This window comes from Carassius gibelio, chromosome B5 (assembly GCF_023724105.1).
Source record: "Carassius gibelio isolate Cgi1373 ecotype wild population from Czech Republic chromosome B5, carGib1.2-hapl.c, whole genome shotgun sequence".
NCBI lineage: Eukaryota > Metazoa > Chordata > Actinopteri > Cypriniformes > Cyprinidae > Carassius > Carassius gibelio.
Window position 1 is genome coordinate 14,019,112 of NC_068400.1, and position 26,435 is coordinate 14,045,546.

The window sequence follows — 26,435 nt, forward strand, 5'->3', positions numbered from 1 at the left end:
TTAGTAAATAGTCAGTTCATGCTTTATAAAGCCTTGTCCCAATATTAATAGTCATTAGTAAGCAGTTTATAAATACAGCTATAAATAGCTTGTTCTTGGTTTTATAAGCACATTTATTAAAAAGGAGAGTAAAGGGTCAGTTATCTTCCTATGAAAAATAAAAAAATTAAAATAAACAAACAACAACACAGATTGATACAGAACTCAGAAATGTTATTGTGGATTTATGATAAACTCAGCCTGTAAATGAATTCATTCTCCTCCAAGAAGACACAAGTAGTTCACACCAAACTTTTTTTAACATGAAGCCAATATACTGAAGATGTTAAATTGCGAATGGGTTTAGGATACCTTAAATGGTGTGGCCATAGCGATTTATTAAAGTAACATAAAAAAATACAATAGTTATTTTACTATATCTTTAAAATTTTTAATTACAACTCTTCATAATTTTTTATATACGTAGAAGTCATCATTTGAAGGAAGCACAGTAAGTTTCATAGCTTTATCATTTTCAAGAGCCAGCATAAAATTAAAACTATCATAACATATAAATCAAGCTTGCAATTCTTAGTACCAATAATGGCCACCAGATGGTGTTATAGGATTACTTTTAAATAATTATTGTAGAAACAAGTATGATTTAAATCATTTATAGAAATCTTTCAAAGAAAAATAATATGTATTTTATGTATTTTACTGATAAAATAACCCTCACATAATTAGAATAACAAGCTGAAGTATTGTGAACTGTATATTAAGAATAATTCTTTATAGGCTTTATGGACAGATACGTTTTGAGTGACTCTTGAAGGATCAGCACCACATCCTCTTTTACCACTGTTTAAAGAATTTATCTTACAGAACAGGTGCGAATTAATTTTGAATAGCTTGAATGGTTTTGTCATGGTGATTTTTTGAAATAACAGTGAAAAAGTAACCAGTAAATGTCTTTTATTTTTTTTAAGTGCAGCTTCTAAACACTTCAAAAAATATACACATAGAAGACAAGTCATTCTGAGGAAATATGCATGGTTTCATGACTATACAACACTATATGGATGATAGAAAATTAAAAAAACTATCATACATCTGATGTCACTCTGTCCCTCTGTCACTGTGGGTAATGTGTGTGTGTGTGTGTGTGTGTATGTGTGTGTGTGTGTGTGTGTGTGTGTGTGTGTGTGTGTGTGTGTGTGTGTGTGTGTGTGTTAAGTGAATTAGGTGTGAAACTATCAGGGAGCATTTAGTCTCCAGTGCCAACATTTTACAGAACTGCCACTTTCCTGGAGTCTCAGAATTACAATGTGTCAGGTTCTGAGAGATCTAAGATTCCAAAAAATGATTTAATTAGAATACCATGAAGTATTGTGAAATACTATATATTAAGACTTTATATATAGGCTTTATGAACAGATTAGAGTGACTCGTGAAGGACCAGCACCACCTCCTCTTGTCCGATGGTTTGAGGAATATATTTTCCTGAATCCGGAATTAAGATTTAGGAGCTCATTTTTATTCCACCTCCTTTCCTGAAAGTCTGTCTTGCAAAATTGACTAAAAATTAATCTTCACATTAATTCCTAATTATTTTGCAATTCTTTTTGTCAGTTCTTCTTGACCTGTTTTTTTCTTCTTCTTTTCTGACCTCATGACCCTGTCAGCATTTTTGTACAATGGTCAAGTCTTAATTTATCCATTTCTGTATTGCATTTGTGTTTGATATTTCTCATGGGTATTTCATAATTTTCGACTTTGAGTTAAAACAGTTTGAGTTAAAACTCTTTTTTAGCGCATTTCATCTGTAAAAGAAAACATGCCTAATAATTCTGCACACATGAATATAAGGAGTTTTTCTCTTCCAGCTTTCCTGGACTATTGTATAGCACTCATAAATGATTAAATAAAAAATAATGGTAGTTATTAAGATTGATATGGTTTGGAATTGGTAAAATGTGCTTGGAAAAAAATCACAATAAAACAATGTTTTAATGTTTAAGTTTGGAATATTAACTGACATGAATGAATGCTATATAAATATTATTCATGTTAACATAATGTTTATAAATGAAATCTTATTGTAAAGTGTTACTAAAGTTATATATATAGTTCTGTGAATGTGATTTTAAAGTCTACATGATTCGGATTAACCCTTTAACTGCCATATCCCTTAAAACTTCACTGCCAGAGGGATATTGTGAATGCATGTGCCCGCTGGGCACAGTTTACCTGATGCCACCGGGGGTGGCGATGGCATTGGTGGCTTGAGCCCGCCATCGCTGCTTGCAGCTATATTTATTATTATTTTTATTTTTTATTAAACCTTCCGGGCATTTTTGGGGGCCTTAACATGCTCAAAAACTCTTGAAAATTGGCACACACATTGGAATCTGCGGCCATCAGGACGCCACAGAGACTGGGACCCGGGCGTGGCACAGGGGCTCTACAGCGCCCCCTGGAACACCGTCAGAAATCTTGAACCATAGCTCACACACGCTTGCATGTATTTATATGAAACTCACTACACTTATAGATCTCATTGAGCTGAACAACTTTCGCGCTCTATGTCATAGGCTCCGCCCAACAGGAAGTCAGCTATTCAGGGCTGTTTAAAAAAAGCATGCTCTGGAATTTGAAATACTCCTCTGAGGTTTTCAACCCGTTCGCCACGAAACTCGGTGAACATGATCTCAAGACATTGGGGATGAAAAATTGCGAGGGGATTTTTGATATCTCGAACGGTTTGCTCATGGCGAGGCGTTGAAATTATGGCGAGAAATGAGAAACAGGAAATGTCTAATAACATCCACATACATTTCCTGAATTTAATCAAACTTCATTGGTTTGTTCGTTGTATGATACTGATCGTATATATGTGACTATTAAGAGTCAACATTATAGCGCCACCAACTGGCAGCAGGAAGTGTGTCATTTTCCAAATGCTTTGAATTCAGCATCTTATTTTTACTCTATTTACTTAAAACTTCATCAGAATAATGACAAAACACGGCCGATGTAAATCTGTTGTGGGGATATTGATATCTGATATAGTGTTGCCATGGCAACGTGTCAAACTTGAATGTTCTGTTATGGTGAGTTTGAGGCAGACAACAAGCTCAGATTTACATGAAACTCAAAACACATATCAGTATTAGTGATAGCTAGACAATGGCAAAAGCTTTTAAAAGGGCGTGAAGGAGGCACTCTATAGCGCCACCTTTTGTCAAAAGTGGGGGGGTTAGTTTTAGCTACAGACACCAAACTTGGTACATAAATTGTTCTTTTCAAGACGGACAACTTTCTAATTCACAGTCATCAGCTACAACCAACAGGAAGTCGGCTATTTTGATTTGAATATTTAAATTGAGCTCTGATTTAATGCATACTCCTCACAGGAAATGTTCACTATACTCACCAAACTTTGTCTACATGTTGAAAAAACATTGAGGAACTTAAATTGCGAGCGGATTTTGGTTAGCTTGAACGGTTTTGTCGTGGTGATTTTTTGAAATGACAGTAAAAAGGGAATCATTAATTGTCTTGTATTTTTAAATTGCAGCTTCCAAACACTTAAAAAAAATTTCATACAGAGATCAAATCATTCTGAGGACATATGCATAGTTTCATGACTTTACAACACTGTATGATTAAAAGAAAATTAAAAAACTGTCAGACATCCCAACTCACTCTGTCCCTCTGTTTGAGGAATGTATGTGTGCTGACTGAGAGTGTGTGTGTGTGTGTGTGTCTGTGAGTGGGGGATGGGCATGAGCTGAGTGGCAGACACAATGAGAGAGAGAAAGAGACTTAATCATCTCTTTAATCACCAGAAAAAAAATGTATTTTAAATTGTTATTTTTTGTTGCTTTTGCTAATATTGCTGTTTTCATTACAGCTTAAGAAATCTCTTAGGCCTTATCCTTTTCTGACAGTTTCAGGAATTAAAAACAAAATTCTAAAAATACTAATTTGTGCTGCAAATAATAATTTCAATCTCATTTGATACTGACCTATTCCATCCTGTGACATGACATTTATCTTAATTTACATAATCTCATGGATGTAACAGTAAAACTGTTCAGCTCACAGATGAAGACTAAGCTGTAATGCAAGCAGAACTTTCACAAATGTTTATAAGTCATTAAAGGATTTTATAACACTGTAAAATAATGTCTAATTTGTTAACATTAGTAAATGCATTGGTAACACTTTTCATAATAACTGCACTCATTAGTAAATAGTCAGTTCATGCTTTATAAAGTCTTGTCCCAACTTAAATAGTCATTAATAAGCAGCTTATAAATACAGCTATAAATAGCTTGATCTTGGTTTATAAGCACATTTATTAAAAAGGAGAGTAAAGGGTCAGTTATCTTCCTATGAAAAATAAAAAAATGAAAATAAACAAACAACAACACAGATTGATACAGAACTCAGAAATGTTATTGTGGATTTATGATCAAATCAGCCTGTAAATGAATCATACTCCTCCAAGAAGACACAAGTAGTTCACACCAAACTTTTTCAACATGATGCCAATATACTGAAGATGTTAAATTGCGAATGGGTTTAGGATACCTTAAATGGTGTGGCCATACTGATTTATTAAAGTAACATAAAAAAATACAATAGTTATTTTACTATATCTTTAACATTCTTTATTTCAAACTCTTCATAATTTTTTATATACGTAGAAGAATAATTTTTTATATACGTAGAAGAATAATTCTTTATAGGCTTTATGGACAGATAAGTTTGGAGTGACTCTTGAAGGATCAGCACCACATCCTCTTTTACCACTGTTTAAAGAATTTATCTTACAGAACAGGTGCGAATGAATTTTGGATAGCTTGAATGGTTTTGTCATGGTGATTTTTTGAAATAACAGTAAAAAAGGAACCAGTAAATGTCTTTTATTTTTTTAAGTGCAGCTTCTAAACACTTCAACAAAATGTACACATAGAAGTCATGCTGAGGAAATATGCATAGTTTCATGACTATACAACACTATATGGATGATAGAAAATTAAAAACTACCATACATCTGATGTCACTCTGTCCCTCTGTCACTGTGGGTAATGTGTGTGTGTGTGTGTGTGTGTGTTTGTGTGTTAAGTGTGTGTGTGTTAAGTGTGTGTGCTGAGTTTGTGTGAATGTGTGGGAGAGGGGATGGGCTTGGTGTCAGAGAGAGAGAGAGAGAGAGAGAGGGAGGGAGACTTAATCATCTCTTTAATCACCAGCAGAAAAAAAGCAATTTTGTGTTGTTGTTGTTTTTTCATCATTACAGCTTAAGAAATATCTTAGGCCTCAACATCAACTGTTGCTGCTTTATATAGCCATCTCCCAAAATTAATAGTCATTAGTAAGCATTTTATAAATACAGCTATAATTAAATTGTTCATGGTTTATATGCACATTTATTTTGAGGAGATTAAAGGCTGTAATCTTCCTAAAAAAAATAAAAAAATAAAAATAAACAAACACAGAACTCAGAAACATTTATTTCAAGATGCAATAAAAGAAAACTGTACACTATATATACATATATATACAATTGCATAAGTTTATATTTAATTTTTTTTATCAAGTGTACAGCTAATAATAATAATAATAATAATAATAATAATAATAATAATAATAATGCATTTTATTTAAGGCGCCTTTCAAACCACTCAAGGTCACCGTACAACAAGTAACAACAGTAACAATATTAAAACAAAAAATAACAGCAAATAACAATGTCAATAAAAAACCACAATAATATTAGAATAGCACAACATATTGTGGAATACTATATTAAGACTTTATATATAGGCTTTATGAACAGATAGGTTTTGAGAGATGCTTGAAGTACTAGCATCACCTCCTCTTGTACGACGGTTTGAGGAATATATCTTCCAGATAGTACCGCCGCTCCCTATATGCAGAATACGCAGTCTTCGTAGGGCACCAACTCCCAGAGGAGGCACCATCCCAGTAAAATAAAACATGCGCCATTCTCCCATCCGCGCTCGCGACCGCTCGGACATTTGCGGATGAATGTTCGTAATTGATGGATGGACATCTATGCCCGGATAAAAGTCATCAGCAATCCGTCACAGAGAAAAGAAAAATAAAGTAAAAAACAAAACAAAAACAGGCATAAAGTTGGCTTGACATTGGACATTCGAGAGTCTCAAATTTAGGGACCGTCTCTTAAGTTACATGTGATATTGTTATACAATTTTCTAACGTCAGTAGCATTTGAAGAGAATGACTTACAGTCATAAAAACAACTGTAATTGTTCATCTAGGTGACAGCTATAATGCACCATTAAATTGAATGTTTGATATTTATTAAAACAAACTGTAAGTCATATGTAAATTATGCTACTTTTTCACATGGGCTCAAAAGCAAATTTGAAGCTCAATAGCATTTGAGGAGAAAGACTTGCAGTCATAAACCAATTGTAATGTGTTCATTTAGGTGTCAGCTACGATGCACAACTTATAAATTTTTTATATATATTAAAATAAAGTGTTACTAAAGTTATATATATTGTTCTGTGTATGTGATTTCAAAGTCTAGACGGGTCGGATTAACCCTTTAACTGCCATATCCCTTAAAATTTGATTGCCAGAGGGTTACTGTAAATGCTTATGCCCGCTGGGCACAGTTTTCCCGATGCCACCGGGGGTGGCGTTGCACTGACGGCTTGAGCCCGCCATCGCTGCTTGCAGCTATATTTAGGGCTCAAGCCCGAAGGGGCGAAGAGCCCTATTGTTCTTCTAAGGATTATTCTTCTTCTTATTATTATTTTTTTTATTTTTTATTAAACCTTCCGGGGGTTTTTGGAGGCCTTAACATGCTCAAAAACTCTTGAAAATTGGCACACACATTGGAATCTGCGGCCATCAGGACGCCACAGAGACTGGGACCCGGGCGTGGCACAGGGGTTCTACAGCGCCCCCTGGAACACAGTCAGAAATCTTGAACCATAGCTCACACACACTTTCATGTATTTATATGAAACTCAGTACACTTATAGATCTCATTGAGCCGAACAACTTTCGCACTCTATGTCATAGGCTCTGCCCAACAGGAAGTCAGCTATTTAGGGCTGTTTATAAAAAGCATGCTCTGGAATTTGATATACTTGTCATAGGTCTTTTACTTGATTGCCACCATACTCGGTCAACATGATCTCAAGACATTGGGGATGGAAAATTGCGAGGGGATTTTTGATATCTCGAACGGTTTGCCCGTGGCGAGGCGTTGAAATTATGGCGAGAAATGAGAAACAGGAAATGTCTAATAACATCCACATACATTTCCTGAATTTGATCAAACTTCATTGGTTTGTTCGTTGTATGATACTGATCGTATATATGTGACTATTAAGAGTCAACATTATAGCGCCACCAACTGGCAGCAGGAAGTGTGTCATTTTCCAAATGCTTTGAATTCAGCATCTTATTTTTACTCTATTTACTTAAAACTTCATCAGAATAATGACAAAACACGGCCGATGTAAATCTGTTGTGGGGATATTGATATCTGATATAGTGTTGCCATGGCAACATGTCAAACTTGAATGTTCTGTTATGGTGAGTTTGAGGCAGACAACAAGCTCAGATTTACATGAAACTCAAAACACATATCAGTATTAGTGATAGCTAGACAATGGCAAAAGCTTTTAAAAGGGCGTGAAGGAGGCACTCTATAGCGCCACCTTTTGTCAAAAGTGGGGGGGTTAGTTTTAGCTACAGACACCAAACTTGGTACATAAATTGTTCTTTTCAAGACGGACAACTTTCTAATTCACAGTCATCAGCTACGACCAACAGGAAGTCGGCTATTTTGATTTGAATATTTAAATTGAGCCCTGATTTAATGCATACTCCTCACAGGAAATGTTCACTATACTCACCAAACTTTGTCTACATGTTGAAAAAACATTGAGGAACTTAAATTGCGAACGGATTTTGGTTAGCTTGAACGGTTTTGCCGTGGTGATTTTTTGAAATGACAGTAAAAAGGGAATCATTAATTGTCTTGTATTTTTAAATTGCAGCTTCCAAACACTTAAAAAAAAAAATCATACAGAGATCAAATCATTCTGAGGACATATGCATAGTTTCATGACTTTACAACACTGTATGATTAAAAGAAAATTAAAAAACTGTCAGACATCTCAACTCACTCTGTCCCTCTGTTTGAGGAATGTATGTGTGCTGACTGAGTGTGTGTGTGTGTGTGTGTGTGTGTGTGTCTGTGTGTGTGTGTCTGTGAGTGGGGGATGGGCATGAGCTGAGTGGCAGACACAATGAGACAGAGAAAGAGAGAGAGAAAGAGAGAGAGAGAGAGACTTAATCATCTCTTTAATCACCAAAAAAAAACATGTATTTTAAATTGTTATTTTTTGTTGCTTTTGCTAACATTGCTGTTTTCATTACAGCTTAAGAAATCTCTTAGGCCTTATCCTTTTCTGACAGTTTCAGGAATTAAAAACAAAATTCTAAAAATACTTATTTGTGCTGCAAATAATAATTTCAATCTCATTTGATACTGACCTATTCCATCCTGTGACTTGACATTTATCTTAATTTACATAATCTCATGGATGTAACAGTAAAACTGTTCAGCTCACAGATGAAGACTAAGCTGTAATGCAAGCAGAACTTTCACAAATGCTTATAAGTCATTAAAGGATTTTATAACACTGTAAAATAATGTCTAATTTGTTAACATTAGTAAATGCATTGGTAACACTTTATTATAACTGCACTCCTTAGTAAATAGTCAGTTCATGCTTTATAAAGTTTTGTCCCAACTTAAATAGTCATTAATAAGCAGCTTATAAATACAGCTATAAATAGCTTGATCTTGGTTTATAAGCACATTTATTAAAAAGGAGAGTAAAGGGTCAGTTATCTTCCTATGAAAAATAAAAAAATGAAAATAAACAAACAACAACACAGATTGATACAGAACTCAGAAATTCTATTGTGGATTTATGATCAAATCAGCCTGTAAATGAATCATACTCCTCCAAGAAGACACAAGTAGTTCACACCAAACTTTTTCAACATGATGCCAATATACTGAAGATGTTAAATTGCGAATGGGTTTAGGATACCTTAAATGGTGTGGCCATACCGATTTATTAAAGTAACATAAAAAAATACAATAGTTATTTTACTATATCTTTAACATTCTTCATTCCAACTCTTCATAATTTTTTATATACGTAGAAGTCATCATTTGAAAGAAGCACAGCAAGTTTCATAGCTTTATCATTTTCAAGAGCCAGCTTAAAATTAAAACTATCATAACATATAAATCAAGCTTGCAATTCTTAGTACCAATAATGGCCTTTTTTTAATCTTTCAAAGAAAAATAATATGTATTTTACTGATAAAATGACCCTCACTTAATTAGAATAATATGCTGAAGTATTGTGAAATACTGTGTATTAAGAATAATTCTTTATAGGCTTTATGGACAGATAAGTTTGGAGTGACTCTTGAAGGATCAGCACCACATCCTCTTTTACCACTGTTTAAAGAATTTATCTTACAGAACAGGTGCAAATTAATTTTGGATAGCTTGAATGGTTTTGTCATGGTGATTTTTTGAAATAACAGTAAAAAAGGAACCAGTAAATGTCTTTTATTTTTTTTAAGTGCAGCTTCTAAACACTTCAACAAAATGTACACATAGAAGACAAGTCATGCTGAGGAAATATGCATAGTTTCATGACTATACAACACTATATGGATGATAGAAAATTAAAAAAACTACCATACATCTGATGTCACTCTGTCCCTCTGGGTAATGTGTGTGTGTGTGTGTGTGTGTGTGTGTCTGTGTGTGTGTGTGTGTGTGTGTGTGTGTGTGTTTGTGTGTTAAGTGTGTGTGCTGAGTTTGTGTGAATGTGTGGGAGAGGGGATGGGCTTGGTGTCAGAGAGAGAGAGAGAGAGAGAGAGAGAGAGAGAGAGAGAGGGAGGGAGACTTAATCATCTCTTTAAACACCAGCAGAAAAAAAAGCAATTTTGTGTTGTTGTTGTTTTTTCATCATTACAGCTTAAGAAATATCTTAGGCCTCAACATCAACTGTTGCTAGCCTACTCCCAAAATTAATAGTCATTAGTAAGCATTTTATAAATACAGCTATAATTAAATTGTTCATGGTTTATATGCCCATTTATTTTGAGGAGATTAAAGGCTGTAATCTTCCAAAAAAAAAATAAAAATAAAAAAAATAAACAAACACAGAACTCAGAAACATTTATTTCAAGATGCAATAAAAGAAAACTGTACACTATATATATATATATATATATATATATATATATATATATATATATATACAATTGCATAAGTTTATATATATATTTTTTTTATCAAGTGTACAGCTAATAATAATAATAATAATAATAATAATAATAATGCATTTTATTTAAGGCGCCTTTTAAACCACTCAAGGTCACCGTACAACAAGTAACAACAGTAACAATATTAAAACAAAAAATAACAGCAAATAACAATGTCAGTAAAAAACCACAATAATATTAGAATAGCACAACATATTGTGGAATACTATATTAAGACTTTATATATAGGCTTTATGAACAGATAGGTTTTGAGAGATTCTTGAAGTACTAGCATCACCTCCTCTTGTACGACGGTTTGAGGAATATATTTTCCAGATAGTATCGCCGCTCCCTATATGCAGAATACGCAGTCTTCGTAGGGCACCAACTCCCAGAGGGGGCACCATCCCAGTAGCTCAAAAAAAATAAAACATGCGCCATTTTCCCATCCGCGCTCGCGACCGCTCGGACATTTGCGGATAAATGTTCGTAATTGATGGATGGACATCTATGCCCGGGTAAAAGACATCAGCAATCCGGCACAGAGAAAAGAAAAATAAAGTAAAAAACAAAACAAAAACAGGCATAAAGTTGGCTTGGCATTGGACATTCGAGAGTCTCAAATTTAGGGGCCGTCTCTAAAGTTACATGTAATATTGTTATACACTTTTCTAACGTCAGTAGCATTTGAAGAGAATGACTTACAGTCATAAAAACAACTGTAATTGTTCATCTAGGTGACAGCTATAATGCACAATTAATTTGAATGTTTGATATTTATTAAAACAAACTGTAAGTCATATGTAAATTATGCTACTTTTTCACATGGGCTCAAATGCAAATTTGAAGCTCAATAGCATTTGAGAAGAAAGACTTGCAGTCACAAAACAATTGTAATGTGTTCATATAGGTGTCAGCTACAATGCACACCTTATACATTTTTTATAAATATAAAAATAAAGTGTTAATAAAGTTATATATATATTGTTCTGTGTATGTGATTTCAAAGTCTAGATTGGTCGGATTAACCCTTTAACTGCCGCATCCCTTAAAACTTGATTGTCAGAGGGTTACTGTAAATGCTTATGCCCGCTGGGCACAGTTTTCCTGATGCCACCGGGGTGGCGTTGCACTGATGGCTTGAGCCCAACATCGCTGCTTGCAGCTATATTTATTATTATTTTTTTTATTTTTTTTTAAACCTTCCGGGCATTTTTGGGGGGCTTAACATGCTCAAAAACTCTTGAAAATTGGCACACTCATTGGAATCTGCGGCCATCAGGACGCCACAGAGACTGGGACCCGGGCGTGGCACAGGGGCTCTACAGCGCCCCCTGGAACACCGTCAGAAATCTTGAACCATAGCTCACACATGCTTGCATGTATTTATATGAAACTCACTACACTTATAGATCTCATTGAGCTGAACAACTTTCATGCTCTATGTCATAGGCTCAGCCCAACAGGAAGTCAGCTATTCAGGGCTGTTTAAAAAAAGCATGCTCTGGAATTTGAAATACTCCTCTGAGGTTTTCAACCCGTTCGCCACGAAACTCGGTCAACATGATCTCAAGACATTGGGGATGAAAAATTGCGAGGGGATTTTTGATATCTCGAACGGTTTGCTCGTGGCGAGGCGTTGAAATTATGGCGAGAAATGAGAAACAGGAAATGTCTAATAACATCCACATACATTTCCTGAATTTGATCAAACTTCATTGGTTTGTTCGTTGTATGATACTGATCGTATATATGTGACTATTAAGAGTCAACATTATAGCGCCACCAACTGGCAGCAGGAAGTGTGTCATTTTCCAAATGCTTTGAATTCAGCATCTTATTTTTACTCTATTTACTTAAAACTTCATCAGAATAATGACAAAACACGGCCGATGTAAATCTGTTGTGGGGATATTGATATCTGATATAGTGTTGCCATGGCAACGTGTCAAACTTGAATGTTCTGTTATGGTGAGTTTGAGGCAGACAACAAGCTCAGATTTACATGAAACTCAAAACACATATCAGTATTAGTGATAGCTAGACAATGGCAAAAGCTTTTAAAAGGGCGTGAAGGAGGCACTCTATAGCGCCACCTTTTGTCAAAAGTGGGGGGGTTAGTTTTAGCTACAGACACCAAACTTGGTACATAAATTGTTCTTTTCAAGACGGACAACTTTCTAATTCACAGTCATCAGCTACGACCAACAGGAAGTCGGCTATTTTGATTTGAATATTTAAATTGAGCTCTGATTTAATGCATACTCCTCACAGGAAATGTTCACTATACTCACCAAACTTTGTCTACATGTTGAAAAAACATTGAGGAACTTAAATTGCGAGCGGATTTTGGTTAGCTTGAACGGTTTTGTCGTGGTGATTTTTTGAAATGACAGTAAAAAGGGAATCATTAATTGTCTTGTATTTTTAAATTGCAGCTTCCAAACACTTAAAAAAAAAAATTCATACAGAGATCAAATCATTCTGAGGACATATGCATAGTTTCATGACTTTACAACACTGTATGATTAAAAGAAAATTAAAAAACTGTCAGACATCTCAACTCACTCTGTCCCTCTGTTTGAGGAATGTATGTGTGCTGACTGAGAGTGTGTGTGTGTGTGTGTGTGTGTGTGTGTCTGTGAGTGGGGGATGGGCATGAGCTAAATGGCAGACACAATGAGAGAGAGAAAGAGACTTAATCATCTCTTTAATCACCAGAAAAAAAATGTAATTTAAATTGTTATTTTTTGTTGCTTTTGCTAACATTGCTGTTTTCATTACAGCTTAAGAAATCTCTTAGGCCTTATCCTTTTCTGACAGTTTCAGGAATTAAAAACAAAATTCTAAAAATACTTATTTGTGCTGCAAATAATAATTTCAATCTCATTTGATACTGACCTATTCCATCCTGTGACATGACATTTATCTTAATTTACATAATCTCATGGATGTAACAGTAAAACTGTTCAGCTCACAGATGAAGACTAAGCTGTAATGCAAGCAGAACTTTCACAAATGCTTATAAGTCATTAAAGGATTTTATAACACTGTAAAATAATGTCTAATTTGTTAACATTAGTAAATGCATTGGTAACACTTTATAATAACTGCACTCATTAGTAAATAGTCAGTTCATGCTTTATAAAGTCTTGTCCCAACTTAAATAGTCATTAATAAGCAGCTTATAAATACAGCTATAAATAGCTTGATCTTGGTTTATAAGCACATTTATTAAAAAGGAGAGTAAAGGGTAAGTTATCTTCCTATGAAAAAAAAAAATGAAAATAAACAAACAACAACACAGATTGATACAGAACTCAGAAATTTTATTGTGGATTTATGATCAAATCAGCCTGTAAATGAATCATACTCCTCCAAGAAGACACAAGTAGTTCACACCAAACTTTTTCAACATGATGCCAATATACTGAAGATGTTAAATTGCGAATGGGTTTAGGATACCTTAAATGGTGTGGCCATACCGATTTATTAAAGTAACATAAAAAAATACAATAGTTATTTTACTATATCTTTAACATTCTTTATTCCAACTCTTCATAATTTTTTATATACGTAGAAGTCATCATTTGAAAGAAGCACAGTAAGTTTCATAGCTTTATCATTTTCAAGAGCCAGCTTAAAATTAAAACTATCATAACATATAAATCAAGCTTGCAATTCTTAGTACCAATAATGGCCACCAGATGGCGCTATATGATTACTTTTAAATAATTATTGTAGAAACAAGTATGATTTAAATCATTTATAGAAATCTTTCAAAGAAAAATAATATGTATTTTACTGATAAAATGACCCTCACTTAATTAGAATAATATGCTGAAGTATTGTGAAATACTGTGTATTAAGAATAATTCTTTATAGGCTTTATGGACAGATAAGTTTGGAGTGACTCTTGAAGGATCAGCACCACATCCTCTTTTACCACTGTTTAAAGAATTTATCTTACAGAACAGGTGCGAATAAATTTTGGATAGCTTGAATGGTTTTGTCATGGTGATTTTTTGAAATAACAGTAAAAAAGGAACCAGTAAATGTCTTTTATTTTTTTAAGTGCAGCTTCTAAACACTTCAACAAAATGTACACATAGAAGTCATGCTGAGGAAATATGCATAGTTTCATGACTATACAACACTATATGGATGATAGAAAATTAAAAAACTACCATACATCTGATGTCACTCTGTCCCTCTGTCACTGTGGGTAATGTGTGTGTGTGTGTGTGTGTGTGTGTTTGTGTGTTAAGTGTGTGTGTGTTAAGTGTGTGCTGAGTTTGTGTGAATGTGTGGGAGAGGGGATGGGCTTGGTGTCAGAGAGAGAGAGAGAGAGAGAGAGAGAGAGAGAGGGAGGGAGACTTAATCATCTCTTTAATCACCAGCAGAAAAAAAAGCAATTTTGTGTTGTTGTTGTTTTTTCATCATTACAGCTTAAGAAATATCTTAGGCCTCAACATCAACTGTTGCTGCTTTATATAGCCTTCTCCCAAAATTAATAGTCATTAGTAAGCATTTTATAAATACAGCTATAATTAAATTGTTCATGGTTTATATGCACATTTATTTTGAGGAGATTAAAGGCTGTAATCTTCCTAAAAAAATAAAAAAATAAAAATAAAAAAAATAAACAAACACAGAACTCAGAAACATTTATTTCAAGATGCAATAAAAGAAAACTGTACACTATATATACATATATGTACAATTGCATAAGTTTATATTTAATTTTTTTTATCAAGTGTACAGCTAATAATAATAATAATAATAATAATAATAATAATAATAATAATAATGCATTTTATTTAAGGCGCCTTTCAAACCACTCAAGGTCACCGTACAACAAGTAACAACAGTAACAATATTAAAACAAAAAATAACAGCAAATAACAATGTCAATAAAAAACCACAATAATATTAGAATAGCACAACATATTGTGGAATACTATATTAAGACTTTATATATAGGCTTTATGAACAGATAGGTTTTGAGAGATGTTTGAAGTACTAGCATCACCTCCTCTTGTACGACGGTTTGAGGAATATATCTTCCAGATAGTACCGCCGCTCCCTATATGCAGAATACGCAGTCTTCGTAGGGCACCAACTCCCAGAGGGGGCACCATCCCAGTAGCTCAAAAAAAATAAAACATGCGCCATTCTCCCATCCGCGCTCGCGACCGCTCGGACATTTGCGGATGAATGTTCGTAATTGATGGATGGACATCTATGCCCGGGTAAAAGACATCAGCAATCCAGCACAGAGAAAAGAAAAATAAAGTAAAAAACAAAACAAAAACAGGCATAAAGTTGGCTTGACATTGGACATTCGAGAGTCTCAAATTTAGGGACCGTCTCTAAAGTTACATGTGATATTGTTATACACTTTTCTAACGTCAGTAGCATTTGAAGAGAATGACTTACAGTCATAAAAACAACTGTAATTGTTCATCTAGGTGACAGCTATAATGCACCATTAAATTGAATGTTTGATATTTATTAAAACAAACTGTAAGTCATATGTAAATTATGCTACTTTTTCACATGGGCTCAAAAGCAAATTTGAAGCTCAATAGCATTTGAGGAGAAAGACTTGCAGTCATAAACCAATTGTAATGTGTTCATTTAGGTGTCAGCTACGATGCACAACTTATAAATTTTTTATATATATTAAAATAAAGTGTTACTAAAGTTATATATATTGTTCTGTGTATGTGATTTCGAAGTCTAGACGGGTCGGATTAACCCTTTAACTGCCATATCCCTTAAAATATGATTGCCAGAGGGTTACTGTAAATGCTTATGCCCGCTGGGCACAGTTTTCCCGATGCCACCGGGGTGGCGTTGCACTGACGGCTTGAGCCCGCCATCGCTGCTTGCAGCTATATTTATTATTATTCTTCTTCTCCAAAATGAATCGCATTTTTGAGGGCCTAAACATGCTCGAAAAGTCATGAAACTTTGCACACACCTCAGAACTGGCGAAAATTTACGTCTGATATGGGTTTCAGAAGTGGGTGTGGCAAAATGGCTCAACAGCGCCACCTATACATGTTCAACGGTGTGCGCCTCGAGCTACGTTTCATGTACATGTATGAAAATCGGAATACACATGTAACTCTCCAATACCTACAAAAAAGTCTCTTGGAGCAAAATCCGAAATCCAACAGGAAGTCGGTTATTTCTAATATTATGAGCAAATTTTGTGTCATTTTTGTCATTTCCATGCGTTGTATTCTAACGAACTCCTCCTAGAGATTATTTCAGATCAACACCAAATTTGGTATGCCTAATCTGAAGGCCTTTGCGATGTTAAATTGCGAAGCTTTTGAGTTTTCGTTAATGGGCATGTCCGTGGCGGCCTGGCGAATTTTGATGATTCGCCATGAAACAGGAAGTTGCTATAACTCAGACATACAATGACCAATCTGCCCCAAACTTCACATGTTTGATGAGACTCCTGACCTGAACAGATTGACATGCCAATATTCAGTTATAGTCATAGCGCCACCTATTGGCAACAGGAAGTGACATATTTTACACTGCGATGAACTACTCCTAGAAATTTTATGACATCAATGTATTTTTTGTGGTCAGTCTAATCTAAAGGCCTGTGCGATGTTAAGTTGTGAAGATCTTGAGTTTTCGTTAAAAGGCGTGTCCATGGCGCCGCCACGAAGTTCGATGTCTCGCCATGGGAATAAAAGATGTTATAACTCAGGTATAAAATGTCCGATCTTCCCCAAACTTCACATGTGTGATAAGAGTCCTGGCCTGAACAGATCTGCAGGCCAATATTCCACACGGGTGTGGCAGAATGGCTCTATAGCGCCACCTATACACATTCGACGGAGTGCGCCTCGAGCTATGTTTCACGTACATGTACAAAAATTGGTACACACATGTAACACTCCAATACCTACAAAAAAGTCTCTTGGTACGAAATCCGAATCCCAACAGGAAGTCGGATATTTAGAATTTTCTCTGCAAAATTGGCGTTGTTTTTGCCATTTTCAGGGGTTGTACTTTAACGAACTCCTCCTAGAGATTTATTCAGATCAACACCAAACCTGGTCAGTGTAATCTTAAGCCCTTTGCGATGTTAAATTGCGAAGATCTTTAGATTTCGTTAAAGGGCGTGTCCATGGCGGCCTGACAAATTTCGATGTTTCGCCATGAAAAAGGAAGTTGCTGTAACTCAGACATACAATGTCCAATCTGCCCCAAACTTCACATGTTAGATAAGACTTCTGCCCTTAACAGATCTACATTCCCACATTCAGTTATAGTCATAGCACCACCTATTGGCAACAGGAAGTGACATGTTTTACGCTGCGACAAACTACTCCTATAATTTTTTTTAGATTAACATATATTTTGTGGTCAGTCTAATCTAAAGGCCTGTGCAATGTTAACTTTTGGAGATCTTGAGTTTTTGTTAAAGGGCGTTTCCATGGCGCCATGACAAATTTTGATGTCTTGCCACAGCAAGAGAAGTTGTTGTAACTCAAGCATAAAATGTTCAATCTTCCCCTAACTTCACATGTTTGATAAGAGTCCTGGCCTTAACACATCTGAAGGCCAATATTCCATTATAATGATAGCGCCACCTGCTGGCAACGGTAAGATTGGCACATATATGGGATATACTTTGATATATTCCACTTATATTTAGGACATTAAATGCATATTTCTCAACGTTCACCTTTTTACTAAAGCCACACGATGGCGGTGAGCCCGGGTGCGAGGGCCCGTTCATCGCTGCTTGCAGCTTTAATTAGGGCTCAAGCCTGGAGGGCGAGAGCCCTATTGTTTTCCTTAGGATTATTATTTTTTTTTTTTTTCTTTATTCTTCTAATTTTTTTCTAAGGTTTTGGGGGCTTTTGGGGTCCTTAACATGCTCAAAAACTCTTGAAAATTGGCACACACCTTGGAACCTGCGGCCATTAGGGCCGGGCAGAGTCTGATACATGGGCGTGGCACAGGGGCTCTACAGCGCCCCCTGTAGTACCGAGGGCCATATATCATGCATACTTGCACGCATAGATATGAAACTTGGTACATATATATAACTCATCAAACCAAACAACTTTCACACTGCATGTCATAAGCTCCGCCCAACAGGAAGTTGGCTATTTAGGGTTTTATGAAAAACACATCCTCTGGAATTTGATATACTCCTCTGAGGAACTCCACCCGTTCACCACAAAACTCGGTGAACACGATCTCAAGACATTGGGGATGCTAAATTGCGAAGAGATTTTTGATATCTCGAACGGTTTGCCCGTGGCGAGGCGTTGAAATTATGGCGAGAAATGAGAAACAGGAAATGTATAATAACATCCACATACATTTCCTGATTTTGATCAAACTTAATTGGTTTGTTCGTTGTATGATACCGATCGTATATATGTGACTATTAGGAGTCAAAGTTATAGCGCCACCAACTGGCAGCAGGAAGTGAATCATTTTCAGAACGCTTTGAATTCAGCATCTTATTTTTACTTGATTTGCTTCAAACTTCATCAGAATAATGACAAAACACGGCCGAAGAAAATCTGTCGTGGGGATATTTATATCTAATATAGTGTTGCCATGGCAACGTGTCAAACTTGAATGTTCTGTTCTGGTGATTTTTAGGCAGATAACTAGCTCAGATTTACATGAAACTCGAAACAGATATCAGTATTAAAGATAGCTAGACCATGGCAAAAGCTTTTAAAAGTGCGTGGAAGAGGCACTCTATAGCGCCACCTTTTGTCAAAAGTGGGGGGGTTAGTTTTAGCTACAGACACCAAACTTGGTACATAAATTGTTCTTATCAAGACGGACAACTTTCTAATTCGCAGTCATAAGCTACGACCAACAGGAAGTTGGCTATTTTGACTTGAATATGGATTTTTGGGAATTTTCTTTTGTGAATTAATGCATACTCCTCCCAGGGGAAGTACACTATACACACCAAACCTTGTCTACATTAAGAAAAAACATTAAGGAACTTAAATTGCGAATGAATTTTGGATAGCTTGAACGGTTTTGTCGTGGTGATTTTTTGAAATAACAGTAAAAAGTGAAACATTAATCGTCTTGTATTTTTAAATTGCAGTTTCCAAACCTTTAAAATACATTTTTCATTTAGAAAACCAGTGATTCTGAGGAAATATGCATAGTTTCATGACTTTACAGCACTGTATGATTAACAGAAAATTAAAAAACTGTCAGACATCTGATCTCACTCTGTCACTCTGTGTGAGTAATGTATGTGTGCTGACTGTGTGTGTGTGTGTGTGTGTGTGTGTGTGTGTGTGTGTGTGTGTGTGTGTGTGAGTGTGAGTGGGGGAGAGGTGTGAGGTGTGAGGTGAGTGGCAGACAAGACAGGGAGAGAGAGAGGGACTTAAACATCTCTTTAATCACCAGAAAAAAAATATTATTTTAAATTGTTATTTTTTTTGTTGTTGTTGCTAATTGTGCTGTTTTCATTACAGCTTAAGAAATATCTTAGGCCTTATCCTTTTCTGACAGTTTCAGGGATTAAAAAAAGTCTAAAAATACTTATTTTAGCTGCAAATAATAATTTCAAACTCATTTGATACTGACCTCTGACACCCTGTGACATGACATTTATTTGAATTTACATAATCTCAACGATGTAACAGTAAAACTGTTCAGCTCACAGATGAAGACTAAGCTGTGATGCAAGCAGAACTATTTCACAAATGCTTAAAGGTTAATGAAATCATAACAAAACACTTTTAAATTATTTAAGGATTTGGTAACACTTTAAAATAATGTCTCAATTGTTAACATTAGTAAATGCATTGGTAACACTTCATAATAGCTGCACTCCTAGCTAAGCATTAGTAAATAGCCAGTTCATGCTTTATATATCCTTCTCCGAAAATTAATATTTTAGTAAGCATTTTATAAATACAGCTATAATTAAATTGTTCATAGTTTATATGCACATTTATTTTGAGGAGATTAAAGGCTGTTATCTTCCAAAATAAAAAATAAATAAAAAAATAAAAATAAACAAACACAGAACTAAAAAGGGAATCATTAATTGGCTTGTATTTTTAAATTGCAGCTTCCAAACATTTCAAAGCATTTTTTCATACAGAAAAAAAGTTATTCTGAGGAAATATGCATAGTTTCACGACTTTACAACACTGTATGGACAACAGAAGATTTAAAAACTGTCAGACTTCTTAACTGACATGATCTCACTCTGGCCACTGTCTGTGTGAGGGAAGGGAGGGGAAGAGGGAGGGGGAGTGTGAGGGGGTTGGTGACTGACTGCATTTTTGGTGACTGACAGTGTGTGTGGATTGTAGGAAGGGGAGGTGCTATCTGGCAGAGAGAGAGACAGAGAGAGAGAGAGATACCTAATCATCTCTTTAATCATCAGGGGGGAAAAAAATCAGTATTTTCAATGTTTATTGTTTTTGTTGTTGCTAATGGTGGTGTTTTTTCCTTTCATTACGGGTTAAGAAATCTCTTAGGCCTTATCCTTTTCTGACAGTTTTAGGGATTTAAAAACATCCTAAGAATCCTTATTTGTGCTGCAAATAATAATTTCAAACTCATTTGATACTGACCTATGACAACCTGTGACGTGACATGACATTTATTAATCTCATGGATGTAACAGTAAAACTATTCAACTGACAGATAAAGCTGCAATGCAAGCAAAACTATTTCACAAATGCTTATAGGTCATTAAAATCATTACAAAACACTAATAAATTATTTAAGGATTTGATAACACTGTAAAATAATGTCTAATTTGTTAACATTAGTAAATGCATTGGTAACACTTTATAATAACTGCACTCATTAGCTAAGCATTAGTAAATAGTTCATGATTATAAAGCCTTTTGCCTTAATAATAGTCATTATTAAGCAGTAATACATCTATAAATAAATTGTTCTTGGTTTAAAAGCACATATATTACAAAATAGATTAAAGTCTCGGTTGTCTTATAAAATAAATGAATAAACACAACCCAGTTTGATTCAGAATTCAGAAATATTTATTTCAAGATGCAATAAAAGGTAACTGTACACTTGAATAGCTTTTGAGCGATTATTGAAGGATTAGCATCACCTCCTCTTTTACGATGGTTTGAGTAATATATCTTCCAGATAGTACTGCCGCTCCCTATATGCAGAGTATGCAGTCTTCGTAGGGCACCAACTCCCAGAGGGGGCACCATCCCAGTTGCTCAAAAAAAAAAAAAAAAAAAAAAACATGCGCCATTCTCCCATCTGTGCTCGCGACCGCTCACACCTCATGTTTGCGGCTGAATGTTCGTAATTGATGGATGGACATCTATGCCTGGGTATAGGACATCAGCAATCCGGCACAGAGAAAAGAAAACTAAAGAAAAAAAAAAAACAGGCATAAAGTTGTCTTGACATTGGACATTCGAGAGTCTCAAATTTAGGGCCGGTCTCTAAAGTTACATGTGATATTGTTATACACTTTTCTAACATCAGTAGCATTTGAAGAGAATGACTTACAGTCATAAAAACAACTGTAATTGTTCATCTAGGTGACAGCTATAATGCACAATTAAATTTAATGTTTGATATTTATTACAACAAACTGTAAGTCATATGTAAATTATGCTACTTTTTCACATGGGCTCAAATGCAAATTTGAAGCTCAATAGCATTTGTGTAAATGCATTGGTAACACTTTATAATAACTGCACTCATTAGCTAAGCATTAGTAAATAGTTCATGATTATAAAGCCTTTTCCCTTAATAATAGTCATTTTTAAGCAGTAATACATCTATAAATAAATATAAAAATAAAGTGTTACTAAAGTTATATATATTGTTCTGTGTATGTGATTTCAAAGTCTAGATTGGTCGGATTAACCCTTTAACTGCCGCATCCCTTTAAACTTGATTGTCAGAGGGTTACTGTAAATGCTTATGCCCGGTGGGCACAGTTTTCCCGATGCCACCGGGGTGGCGTTGCACTGACGGCTTGAGCCCGACATCGCTGCTTGCAGCTATATTTATTATTTATTCTTCTAATTTTTTTCCAAGGTTTCGGGGGCTTTTGGGGTCCTTAACATGCTCAAAAAGTCTTGAAAATTGGCACACACATTGGAACCTGCGGCCATTAGGGCCGGGCAGAGACTGATACACGGGCGTGGCACAGGGGCTCTACAGCGCCCCCTGGAATACTGAGGGCCATATATCATACATACTTGCACGTAGACACACGAAACTCGGTACACATGTAGATCTCATCAAACCAAACAACTTTCGTACTGCATGTCATAGGCTCCGCCCAACAGGAAGTTGGCTATTTTGGGTTTAGTAGTCATATTTTTCGTCAAAGTTGTGGGGGCTTTTGGGGTCCTTAACATACTCAAAAACTCTTGAAAATTTGCACACACTTTGGAATCTGTGGCCTTTAGGAGCCTGCAGAAGCTGGGACCCGGGCGTGGCACAGGGGCTCTACGGCGCCCCCTGGATCACAGTCAGAAATGTTGATGTATAGCTCACACATACTTGCCAATATTCATATGAAACTCAGTACACATATAGATCTTATTGTGCCGAACAACTTTCGTATTGAATATCATAGGCTCCGCCCAACAGGAAGTCAGCTATTTAGAGTAATGTAAAAAGCGCATGCTCTGGAATTTGAAATACTTGTCATAGGTTTTTTACTCGATTGCCGCCAAACTCGGTCAACATGATCTCAAGACGTTGGGGATGAAAAATTGCCAGGGGATTTTTGATATCTCAAACGGTTTGCTCGTGGCGAGGCTTTGAAATTATGGCGAGAAATGAGAAACAGGAAGTGTCTAATACCATCCACATACATTTCCTAATTTTAATCAAACTTCATCAGATTATTCATTGTATGATGTCGATCGCATATATGTGACTATTAGGAGTCAAAGTTATAGCGCCACCAAGTGGCAGCAGGAAGTGTGTCATTTTCAAAATGCTTTGAATTCAGCATCTTATTTTTACTCGATTTGCTTCAAACTTCATCAGAATAATGTTAAAACACAGCCGATATAAATCTGCTGGGGGGATATTGATATCTAAAAATATTGTTGCCGTGGCAACATGTCAAACTGGAATACTTCTCAGGTGATTTTGAGGCATATAACATGCTTAGAATTTCATCAAACTCAGAACACATATCAGTATTAGTGACAGCTAGACACTGGCAAAATTTCATAAGAGGGCGTGGAAGAGGCACTCTATAGCGCCACCTTTTGTCAAAAGTGGGGGGGTTAGTTTTAGCTACAGACACCAAACTCAGTACAAAAATTGTTCTTATCAAGACGGACAACTTTCTAATTCACAGTCATCAGCTACGACCAACAGGAAGTCGGCTATTTTGATTTGAATGTGGATTGTTTTTTACATTTAGCTGTGAATTAATGCATACTGCTCAGAGGAGAGTAACACTATACACACCAAACTTGGTGTACATGTTGAAAAAACATTGAGGAACTTAAATTGTGAATGGGTTTTGGATAGCTTGGATGGTTTTGTCGTGGGGATTTTTTTAAATGACAATAAAGATGGAATTATTAATTTTCCTGCATTTTTAAATTCCAAATACTTCAAAACCTTTTTTCATACAGAAAAAAAGTAATTCTGAGTAAATATGCATAGTTTCATGACTTTACAACACTGTATAGATAACAGAAAATTAAAAAACTGTCAGACATCTCATATCACTCTGTCCCTCTGTTTGAGTGTGTGTGGTTAGACTTCCATTGTCTGAGAGAAATAGCGCCCCTACAGGTGCAGTTACCGGACTAAAAAAGGGAGGAGACTGTCTTTTGGTTTCACTTTTAAATTGGTTAAAATACAAATAAATACTTGGATTTAATTCACACTGACAAGCTAAACCAACATATATGATTATTATCAGGTCAGGGCTCATTAATAATTGATGTGTGGTCAGTGATACGTGAGAAACACGAGAGATGAATCACCGCTCTGAGCAGGAGCGTGTGGAATGATGAGCTCAGAAAAAAACGTGTTTTTTTCTTGTTTTATAGCTATTTAAAATAAAGTATTGCAGCGATATCACACAATTCACCAATTAGAGCACACCAAGAGCTAAATTTAGATGTTTTTGAACTGTTTGTGTGAAAATGAAATATTCGCGGCTGCCTATCTGAAATCACTGCCTCCGATCAGCGCGCACAGTGTCACAAGTTCAAAACTAACAAATTTATTCTTGTTTAAGAGCTTTTTAAAATAAATTATTGCCATAAATGCACATAATACATCCATTATAACACAACACGAGCTAAATGCAGGTGTTTGTGACCCGTTTATGTGTGCAAGACTATTTGAAAGCGCGACTGGCAGAATAACATATATCTCTCGAGCTGCAGGATTCTGCCTTTCGTCGTAAGAACGAACACATCACGGACAAGATTATTTCAAAATACATAATAGCTTGGCGAATATAAACGAAAACAGCCACGTGAACATAAACTGTTGAGTATTAAATCTGAAGTGGATCTACTGGATTTTAATATTAAGTGACCGCATATAGGCCTACCAGCTGCTTCTGTCTTCAATTTTAATCTATATAAAAAATTAAACTCATTCATCTTGGCTGCTTTTTTAATGTGTGTACGTATTTATTTATTATTTTGCTCTAACAAGACTTAATCTATATTTAATTAAATCAATTACATTTGATTTTACATTTGATTTTTCCATTTCTGCATCTAAACGCCTAAAAACCTAAAACATGCTCTATTATACTATTGTTAGCAATTTCTTTATCGTCCAATTTATCTGGTGTACACGCTTTTATTTTCATAATAAACTCGTTTGTTAGATTATACACAGTTATAGTGGTCTATAATAAATATTCACAGGTTTTATTCAAGCTGTTTAGAATGATTGCCATAGGCAAATTTTTAAAAATGTAAATCCCAAAAAAAAAAAAAAAATTGTAAATAAATAAAAAACATTGGAAAAGAATAACTTGTACTTTTTTATACATTTTGTATAGTTTCATAGTTTATGCATTATAGTTATAAAAACAAACAAATTTAGCCACTCACATAGAAATCTTAGGCCTTATCCTTTTCTGACAGTTTTAGGGATTTTTAAAAATCCTAAAAAACCTTATTTGTGCTGCAAATAATAATTTCAAACTAATTTGATACTGACCTCTGACATCCTGTGACATGATATTTATTTGAATTTACATAATCTCATGGATGTAACAGTAAATCTGTTCAGCTCACAGATCAAGACTAAGCTGTAATGCAAGCAGAACTTTCACAAAAGCTTGTAGGTCAATAAAATCATTACAAAACACTTACAAATCATTTAAGGGATTTGATAACACTGTAAAATAATGTCTAATTTGTTAACATTAGCAAATGCATTGATAACACTTTATAATAACTGCACTCATTAGTAAATAGGCAGTTCATGCTTCATAAAGCCTTGTCCCAATATTAATAGTCAGTAGTAAGCAGTTTATAAATACAGCTATAAATAGCTCATTTATTAAAAAGGAGAGTAAAGGGTCAGTTATCTTCCTATGAAAAATAAAAAAAATAAAAATAAACAAACAACAACACTGATTGATACAGAACTCAGAAATGTTATTGTGGATTTATGATAAACTCAGCCTGTAAATGAATTCATTCTCCTCCAAGAAGACACAAGTAGTTCACACCAAACTTTTTTAACATGAAGCCATATACTGAAGATGTTAAATTGCGAATGGGTTTAGGATACCTTAAATGGTGTGGCCATAGAGATTTATTAAAGTAACATAAAAAAATACCATAGTTATTTTACTATATCTTTAAAATTTTTAATTCCAACTCTTCATAATTTTTTATATACCTAGAAGTCATCATTTGAAGGAAGCACAGTAAGTTTCATAGCTTTATCATTTTCAAGAGCCAGCATAAAATTAAAACTATCATAACATATAAATCAAGCTTGCAATTCTTAGTACCAATAATGGCCACCAGATGGAGCTATAGGATCACTTTTAAATAATTATTGTAGAAACAAGTATGATTAAAATA

The 26,435-nt window shown here is 35.0% G+C and overlaps 1 long non-coding RNA gene across 1 annotated transcript; it reads right to left on the reverse strand.

The window, feature by feature from the left end:
- Positions 1–5,485: 5,485 nt before the first annotated feature.
- Positions 5,486–15,909, reverse strand: LOC127957729 (uncharacterized). Its single transcript, XR_008153833.1, has 2 exons — positions 15,389–15,909; positions 5,486–5,863 (listed from the first exon to the last, which is right to left on the reverse strand). It is a non-coding gene; the product is annotated as an uncharacterized LOC127957729 (long non-coding RNA).
- Positions 15,910–26,435: the final 10,526 nt, after the last annotated feature.